General features: G+C 47.2%; 3 non-coding genes across 3 annotated transcripts; 1 reads left to right on the plus strand and 2 right to left on the minus strand.

Moving 5' to 3' along the window:
- Positions 1 to 4,325: 4,325 nt before the first annotated feature.
- On the minus strand, positions 4,326 to 4,407 carry TRNAS-GCU (transfer RNA serine (anticodon GCU)). The gene has a single exon. It is a non-coding gene; the product is annotated as a tRNA-Ser (tRNA).
- A 3,086-nt stretch (positions 4,408 to 7,493) lies between these two features.
- TRNAT-AGU (transfer RNA threonine (anticodon AGU)) lies at positions 7,494 to 7,567 on the plus strand. Its single transcript has one exon. It is a non-coding gene; the product is annotated as a tRNA-Thr (tRNA).
- A 197-nt stretch (positions 7,568 to 7,764) lies between these two features.
- Positions 7,765 to 7,836, minus strand: TRNAE-CUC (transfer RNA glutamic acid (anticodon CUC)). Its single transcript has one exon. It is a non-coding gene; the product is annotated as a tRNA-Glu (tRNA).
- Between the last annotated feature and the right edge of the window lie 1,428 nt (positions 7,837 to 9,264).

Here is a 9,264-nt window from a genome sequence, read left to right on the forward strand (position 1 = left end):
TGCCACCCTTCCCGAGGGGACACAGTGTGCCAGGGCACCCCAAAATTTGGGTGCCACCCCTGCCTGAGGAGACGCAGTGTGCCAGGGCACCCCAAAATTTGGGTGTCACCCCCATCCGAGGGGTCACAGATGTGCCAGGAGACCCCAAAATTTGGGTGGCACCCCCACATAAGGGGACTCAGGTGACACAGGGCACCCCAAAATTTGGGTGCCACCCCCTCCTGAGGGGATATAGAGTCCCAGGACACCCCAAAATTTCGGTGCCACCCTTCCCGAGGGGACACAGTGTCCAGGGAACCCCAAAATTTGGGTGCCACCCGTTCCTGAGGGGACACAGGGTGCCAGGGCACCCCAAAATTTCAGTGCCACCCCCACATAAGGGGACACAGGTGACACAGGGCACCCCAAAATTTGGGTGTCACCCCCACCCCAGGGGACAAAGTCCCAGGACACCCCAAAATTTCAGTGCCACCCCCACCTGAGGGGACACAGGTGACACAGGACACCCAAAATTTTGGTGCCACCCCTTCTTGAGGGGACACAGTGTGCCAGGGCACCCCAAAATTTGGGTGTCACCCTTGTTTGAGAGGTCACAGGTGACACAGGGCACCCCAAAATTTCAGTGCCACCCCCACCTGAGGGGACACAGGTGACACAGGACACCCAAAATCTGGGTGCCACCCCCACCTGAGGGGACACAGGTGACACAGGACACCCCAAAATTTCAGTGCCACCCCCACCTGAGGGGACACAGGTGACACAGGACACCCAAAATCTGGGTGCCACCCCCACCCGAGGGTCGCAGGTTTTGGGGTCACTGCGGATTTCGGGAGCCGGTTTTGGGGCGCGGCCCCGGAATTGGGGAGCGGCCGGGGGAGGAGCGGGGCTGGAGGGAACAGCCGGGACGGCGCTGTGACGTCACCTGTGACGTCACCGTGATGTCACCTGTGATGTCACCTGAGGAGTCAAGGTGGGTCCACATGGATGGAGATGGACCACGAGGGATGGACGTGGATCACCGTGGATCTACAGGGGTCAACAGGAATCAACGTGGGCCAACATGGATGGAGATGGACCAAGGTGGACCAAGAGGAGTCAAGGTGGGTCAGCATGGATGGAGATGGACCAAGGTGGACCAACGTGGGTCGGCATGGATGGAGATGGACCACAAGGAATGGACGTGGATCACCATGGATGGACAGGGGTCAACTAGTCAAGGTGGGTCCACAGGGATGGATGGATGGACATGGTCCAAGAGGAGTCAAGGTGGGTCCACATGGATCAAGATGGACCACAAGGGATGAACATGGATCAGCGTGGATCAAGTGGGGTCAACGTGTCAACATGCGCCAACATGGATGGAGATGGATCACAAGGAATGGACATGGATCACCACGGATGGACAGCGGTCAACTAGTCAAGGTGGGTCCACAGGGATGGATGGATGGACATGGTCCAAGAGGAGTTAATGTGGGTCCACATGGATCATGATGGACCACAAGCAATGGACATGGATCATTGTGGATCGACAGGGTCAATGTGTCAATGTGGGTCATCATGGATGGAGATGGATCCAGATGGACCAAGAGGAGTCAAGGTGGGTCGGCAAGGATGGGCACGGGACATCATGGGCCTGGAGGAGTCAAGGAGTCAATGTTGGTCCGCAGGGATGCAGATGGACCATGAGGAATGAACATAGATCGTGATGGACCATGAGGAGTGAACATGGATCACCATGGATCAACTGGGGCCAACATGTCAATGTGGGTCAACATGGAGGGACGTGGACCATCATGGGCCTGGAGGAATCAAGGAGTCAAGGTTGCTCCACAGGGATGGAGATGGATCAAAATGGTCCAGTTGGAGTCAATGTTGGTCCACATGGATGGAGATGGACCATGAGGAGTGAACATGGATGGTGATGGACCACGAGGGATGGATGTGGATCACCGTGGATCTACAGGGGTCAACAGGAATCAACGTGGGCCAACATGGATGGAGATGGACCAAGAGGAGTCAACATGGGTCGGCATGGATGGAGATGGACCACAAGGAATGGACGTGGATCACCTTGGATCAGGAGGAGTCAACAGGAATCAATGTGGGCCAACATGGATGGAGATGGACAAAAATGAGCCAAGAGGAGTAAAGGTGGGTCGGCATGGATGGACGTGGACCATCATGGGCCAGGAGGAGCCAAGGTGGGCCAACATGGATGGAGATGGACCACGAGGAGTGAACATGGATGGAGATGGACCACAAGGAATGGACATGGATCACCATGGATGGACAGGGGTCAACGAGTCAAGGTGGGTCCACAGGGATGGATGGATGGACATGGTCCAAGAGGAGTCAAGGTGGGTCCACATGGATCAAGATGGACCACAAGCAATGGACATGGATCACCATGGATTGACAGGGTCAATGTGTCAACGTGGGTCATCATGGATGGAGATGGATCCAGATGGACCAAGAGGAGTCAATGTGGGCCAACATGGATGGAGATGGACCACAAGGAATGGACATGGATCACCGTGGATCAGGAGGAGTCAACAGGAATCAGAGCGGGTCAACATGGATGGACACGGGATATCATGGGTCAGGAGGAGTCACGGTGGGCCAACATGGATCGTGATGTACCACAAGGGATGGACATGGATCACCGTGGATCTACAGGGGTCAACAAGTCAACGTGCACCAACATGGATGGAGATGGACCAAGATGGACCAAGAGGAGTCAACGTGGGTCGGCATGGATGGACGTGGACCATCATGGGCCAGGAGCAGTCATGGTGGGTTCATATGGATGGATGAGGGTCATCATTGGCCAAGAGGAGTCAGTGTGGGCCATCATGGATGGAGATGGACCACAAGGAATGGACATGGATCACCATGGGTGGACAGGGGTCAACTAGTCAAGGTGGGTCCACAGGGATGGAGATGGACCAAGATGGACCAAGAGGAGTCAGTGTGGGCCAACATGGATGGAGATGGACCAAGATGGACCAAGAGGAGTCAACGTGGGTCGGCATGGATGGAGATGGACCACGAAGAGAGAACATGGATGGTGATGGACCACAAGGGATGAACCGTGGATCTACAGGGTCAACATGTCAACGCGTGTCATCATGGATGGCCGTGGACCATCATGGGCCAGGAGGAGCCAAGGTGGGCCACCATGGATGGAGACGTTCCTCACGGGGTCTCCGTGAGGGTGGGTAGGGGGGTCCACCTCCGTGGGGGTCCCTGTGGGGTCTGTGGATACTTTGGGGTCCCCATGGGGATTTTTTTGGGAATTTTGGGGGAATTTTCCCCAAAAATTGGGGATTTCACCCACAAAATTGGGAATTTTCCCCCAAAAATTGGGGATTTCACCCACAAAATTGGGAATTTTCCCCCAAAAATCGGGGATTTCACCCCCAAAATTAGGATTTTTTTGCCAAAAATGGGGAATTTCCAGTTTTTCTCCCCAAAAGTCTCTTCCTGACAAGGGTGGGATTGGAGGGTTTGGGATCACCCCAAAAATCGGAGATTGAACCAAAAAAATGTTGGATTTCACCCAAAAATCAGGAACTGAACCCCCAAAATCGAGGATTGAAATCCGAAAGTTGGGAATTTTTCCCCAAAAATTGGGAATTTCTCCCCGAAAATCGGGGATTGAACCCCAAAAATCAGGGATTTCACCCCAGAAATCGTCTCCGGGGATTGCAGGATTTGGGATCACCCCAAAAATCGGGAATTTTGGTTTTTTACCCCCAAAATCGGCTCACGATGAGGGTGGGATTGGAGGGTTTGGGATCACCCCAAAAATCGGGGATTGAGCCTGGAAAATCGGAGCATGAACCCAAAAATCAGAGTTTTAACCCCAAAAATCGGGGATTTGATCCCAGAAATCGGGGATTGAATCCCAAAAATTGTGCATTTTCCCCCCAAAATCGGAGCACGAACCCCAAAAATCAGAGTTTTAACCCCAAAAATCGGGGATTTGATCTCAAAAATACAGGGTTGAACACGAAAATGAGGAATTTCACCCAAAAATCGGGGATTTCACCCAAAAATCGGGGAAGGAACCCCGAAATTGCGGATTTCACCCCCAAAATTGCGATTTTTCCCGTAAAAAAGCGGAGTTTCGGGTTTTTCCTCCCAAAAATCTCTTCCCGACCAGGGTGGGATTGGAACCCAGGCGTGCAGAGCACAATGGAAGAGCAAAAAAAAAAGGGAATTTTGGTGGTTTTCACCCCAAAAAATCCCCTCGGGGGGTTCCGGGCTTTGGGATCACCCCAGAGAAGCAGAAAATGTCGGATTTTCACCCAAAAGGCTCCTCCCGACGAGGGTGGGATTCGAACCCACGCGTGCAGAGCACAATGGATTAGCAGTCCATCGCCTTAACCACTCGGCCACCTCGTCCGCGGCTGCGCGGCCGCGCCCCGCGCCCATAGGCTGCCCAAGGGGGCGTGGCCAGCGGGGGGCGTGGTCAGGAAGGGGCGTGGTCATATTGGGGGCGGGGCCAGGGCGGGGCTGCGGCGGCCGGGAGTTCGAATCCCGGCCCGGGAGGATCGGGGCCAAAATCCGCTTTTTTAGCCCAAATCTACCCAAATTTTCTCTTTTTTAATCCCAAATTTATCCTACATTTATCACAAATTTTATTTTTTAAGCCCAAATTTATCCCAAATTTATCCGAAATTTTCTCTTTTTTAGCCCAAATTTAGCCCAATTTTTGTCTTTTTTACTCTAAATTTATCCCAAATTTATCCCAGATTTATCTTTTTTAGCCCAAATTTATCCCAATTTTTGTCTTTTTTACTCTAAATTTATCCCAAATTTATCCCAAATTTCTTTTTTATCCCAAATTTACCCCAAATATCCTCTTTTTTATCCCAAATTTATCCAAATTGATCCCAAATTTTCTCCTTTTTAACCCAAATTTTCTTTTTTAGCCCAAATTTATCCAAATTTCTCTTTTTTAGCCCAAATTTATCCCAAATTTATCCCAAATTTACCCAAATTTCTCTTTTTTAGCCCAAATTTATCCAAAATTTTCTCTTTTTAACCCAAATTTATCCCAAATTTATCCCAAATTTATCCCAAATTTTCTTTTTTAGCCCAAATTTATCCAAATTTATCCCAAATTTTCTTTTTTAACCCAAATTTTCCCCAAATTTCTCTTTTTTAGCCCAAATTTAGCCCAATTTTTCTCTTTTTAGCCCAAATTTATCCAAAAGGTATCTTTATAAGCCAAATTTCTCTTTTTTAGACCAAATTTATCCAAATTTCTCTTTTTTAGCCAGAATTTATCCCAAATTTTCTCTTTTTTATCCCAAACTTTTTTCCAATTTTCTCTTTTTTCCCCAATTTTATTTTATCCCAATTTTCTCTTTTTTATCCCAAATTATTTTTATTTCCCCCCATTTTTCTCCTTTTTATCCCAAATTTTTCCTTTTTTTTTTTTTTCATATTTTCCTCTTTTTAATCCAATTTTTTCGGTTTTTCCCCCAATTTTCTGGGTTTTATCCCAATTTTTTGGGGTGGAATTTGGGGATTTGGGGGTAAAATTCGGAGATTTTTGGGCTGAAATTTGAGAATTTGGGCTGGAATTTGGGAATTTCGGGGTGAAAATGGAAAAATTTGGGGTGGAAAATTGAGGATTTGGGCTGAAATATGGAGATTTTTGGGGTGAAAATTGGGAATTTTGGGGTAAAAATGTGAAAATTTGGGGTGAAAATGGAACATTTTGGGGTGAAATTTGGAGATTTTGGGATTGAATTTTAGGGTTTGGGGTGAAAATTGGGAATTTTGGGGTGAAATTTGGAGATTTCCCCTTTTTGGGAAGGGAAATTCGGGATTTTTGGGATTTTCCCTTTCCTGGAAGATGGAAATTTGGGATTTTGGCATTTTGGGAGATGGAAATTCGGGATTTTTGGGATTTCCCATTTTCGGGGAGGGGAAATTCAGGATTTTTGGAATTTCTGATTTTTGGGAGATGGAAATTCGGTATTTTTGGGATTTCCTATTTTTGGGAGATGGAAATTCGGGATTTTTGGGATTTCCTATTTTTGGGGAAGGGAAGTTTGGGATTTTTAGGATTTCCGATTTTTGGGGAAGGGAAATTCGGGATTTTTTGGAATTTCCGATTTTTGGGAGATGGAAATACGGGATTTTTGGGATTTCCCATTTTTGGGAGATGGAAATTCAGGATTTTTGGAATTTTCCCTTTCCTGGAAGATGGAAATTTGGGATTTTGGCATTTTGGGAGATGGAAATTCGGGATTTTTTGGATTTCCCATTTTTGGGGAGGGGAAATTCGGGATTTTTGGGATTTCCAATTTTTGGGGAAGGGAAATTCGGTATTTTTGGGATTTCCCATTTTTGGGAGGGGAAATTCGGGATTTTTGGGATTTCCCATTTTTGGGGAGGGGAAACTCGGGATTTTTGGGATTTCCCATCTTTGGGAGATGGAAATTCAGGATTTTTGGGATTTCCATTTTTGGGGAGGGGAAATTTGGGATTTTTGGGATATCCGATTTTTGGGGAAGGGAAATTCGGGATTTTTGGGATTTCCCATTTTTGGGGAGGGGAAATTCGGGATTTTTGGGGAAGGGAAATTCGGTATTTTTGGGATTTCTGATTTTTGGGAGATGGAAATTTGGGATTTTTGGGATTTCCCATCTTTGGGAGGGGAAATTCGGGATTTTTGGGACTTCTGATTTTTGGGGAAGGGAAATTCGGTATTTTTGGGATTTCCCATTTTCGGGGAGGGGAAATTCAGGATTTTTGGAATTTCGGATTTTTGGGAGATGGAAATTCGGGATTTTTGGGATTTCCTATTTTTGGGGAAGGGAAGTTTGGGATTTTTGGGCTTTCCGATTTTTGGGGAAGGGAAATTCGGGATTTTTGGGATTTCCTATTTTTGGGGAAGGGAAGTTTGGGATTTTTGGGCTTTCCGATTTTTGGGGAAGGGAAATTCGGGATTTTTGGGATTTCCAATTTTTGGGAGGGGAAATTCGGGATTTTTGGAATTTTCCATTTTTGGGAGATGGAAATTTGGGATTTTGGCCTTTTGGGAGATGGAAATTCGGTATTTTTGGTATTTCCCATTTTTGGGGAAGGGAAATTCGGGATTTTTGGGGAGGGGAAATTTGGGATTTTTGGGATTTCCCATTTTTGGGGAAGGGAAATTCGGTATTTTTGGGACTTCTGATTTTTGGGGAAGGGAAATTCGGTATTTTTGGGATTTCCGATTTTTGGGAGATGGAAATTCGGTATTTTTGGGATTTCCCATTTTTAGGGAAGGGAAATTCAGGATTTTTGGGATTTCCCATTTTTGGGGAGGGGAAATTCGGTATTTTTGGGATTTCCAATTTTTGGGGAAGGGAAATTCGGGATTTTTGGTATTTCCCATTTTTAGGGAAGGGAAATTCGGTATTTTTGGGATTTCCGATTTTTGGGGAGGGGCTGGGGCGGTTTTTGATGCCGGAGCGGCGCAGGGAGCGCGCGGCGCCGTGGCTTAGTTGGTTAAAGCGCCTGTCTAGTAAACAGGAGATCCTGGGTTCGAATCCCAGCGGTGCCTCCGCTCTGTCGCGACACAATCGCCGATATTTTCCGCATTTCCCCCCCTTATTTTTATTTATTTTTAATTGAATAAATTATTTTTAAACGCGGGGAGAGGTAAGGGGGGGGAATCAAACGGAGGATTTCGCCAGCGGAAGCGGAAATAAGCGAGGAAAATCAATTAAAAAGAAATAAAATAAATGAAAAATGAAGTTATTCCCTGACCGGGAATCGAACCCGGGCCGCGGCGGTGAGAGCGCCGAATCCTAACCACTAGACCACCAGGGAGCGGCGCGAGCAGCGCGGCGCCCGCGCCAGCAGAGCGCTCGACAAGCGCGCTGATTGGTTAAACCCGCCCAGCTGGCCTGTCAATCAATGCGCACAGCCAATCAGAGAGCGGGTTTGGGTTAGTTCCGCCCTCCCCCTCAGGTTTCGCGCCGCTCGCTCTGGGCGCTGTGGGGAGGAAAAAATTTCGGGGATTTGGGGGTGGAATTCGGGAATTTTGGTGAAAATTCGGGGATTTTAGGGCGGAATTCGGGAATCTGAGGGCGAATTGAGGAGATTTTGGGGCAAAACTCGGGGATTTCGGGCGGAATTTCGATGATTTTGCACCGAAGCCGCGTTCTGCGCGCTGATTGGCTGCGCGGGCATGGAGAAGGTGTCAATCACAGTGAAGAGCCAATCAGAGCGCGAAATTGGGGTGATCCCGCCCTCCGCCTCAAGTTTCCCGCCTTTCTTTGTGGGAAGGAAATTTTGGGGATTTTGGGGTGAAATTCTGGAATTTTGGTGAAAATTCAGGAAATTTGGGCGTAAAATTCGCGGGTTTTGACGCGGAATTTGAAGATTTGGGGGTGAAATTTGAGGATTTGGGCTGGAATTTGGCCATTTTGGGGTGAAACTCAGGAAATTTGGGGGTTTTGAGGTGAAATTTGGATATTTTTGGGTTAAAATTCGGGGATTTGGGGTAAAATTCAGGGGTTTTTGGGGTGGAATTGAGATTTTTGGGGTGAAATGTGGAGATTTTGGGGTGAAATTCAGCCATTTGGGTGCAAAAATCGAGGATTTGGGGCAAAAATCAGGGATTTGGGGTGGAAATTTGGGGATTTTTGGGTGAAATTCGATGATTTGGGCTGGAATTTGGCCATTTTAGGGTGAAATTTGAGGATTTGGGTGCAAAAATTGAGATTTGGGGCAAAATTAATGGATTTGGGATGAAATTTGGGGAATTTAGGGTGAAATTCAGGGATTTGGGGCGAACTTTGGGTTTTTTGTAGAATTTGGAGATTTGGGGGTGAAATTGGAGGATATGGGCTGAAATTTGGCCATTTTGTGGTAAAATTTGGGGATTTTGGGGTGAAATTTGGGGACTTGGGTGCAAAATTGTGAATTTTTGACAAAATTAATGGTTTTGGGATGAAATTTGGGGAATTGAGGGTGAAATTCAGGGATTTTGGGTGAAATTTGAGAATCTGGGGCGAAATTCACGGATTTGAGTGCAAAAAATTGTGAATTTTGGGCAAAATCAATGTTCTGGGGTGACATTTGGGGATTTTGGGGTGAAATTCAGGGATTTGGGTCGAAATTTGGGGACTTTGGGGTGAAATTGGGGGATTTTGAGTTGGCATTCCAATAGTTTTGGGTTAAAATTCTGGGATTTGGGGTGAAATTGGGGAATTTTGGGTGAAATTCACAGATTTTTGGGGCGAGAGTCAGGAA

This window comes from Lonchura striata, chromosome 38 (assembly GCF_046129695.1).
Source record: "Lonchura striata isolate bLonStr1 chromosome 38, bLonStr1.mat, whole genome shotgun sequence".
In the NCBI taxonomy this organism is placed as follows: Eukaryota; Metazoa; Chordata; class Aves; order Passeriformes; family Estrildidae; genus Lonchura; species Lonchura striata.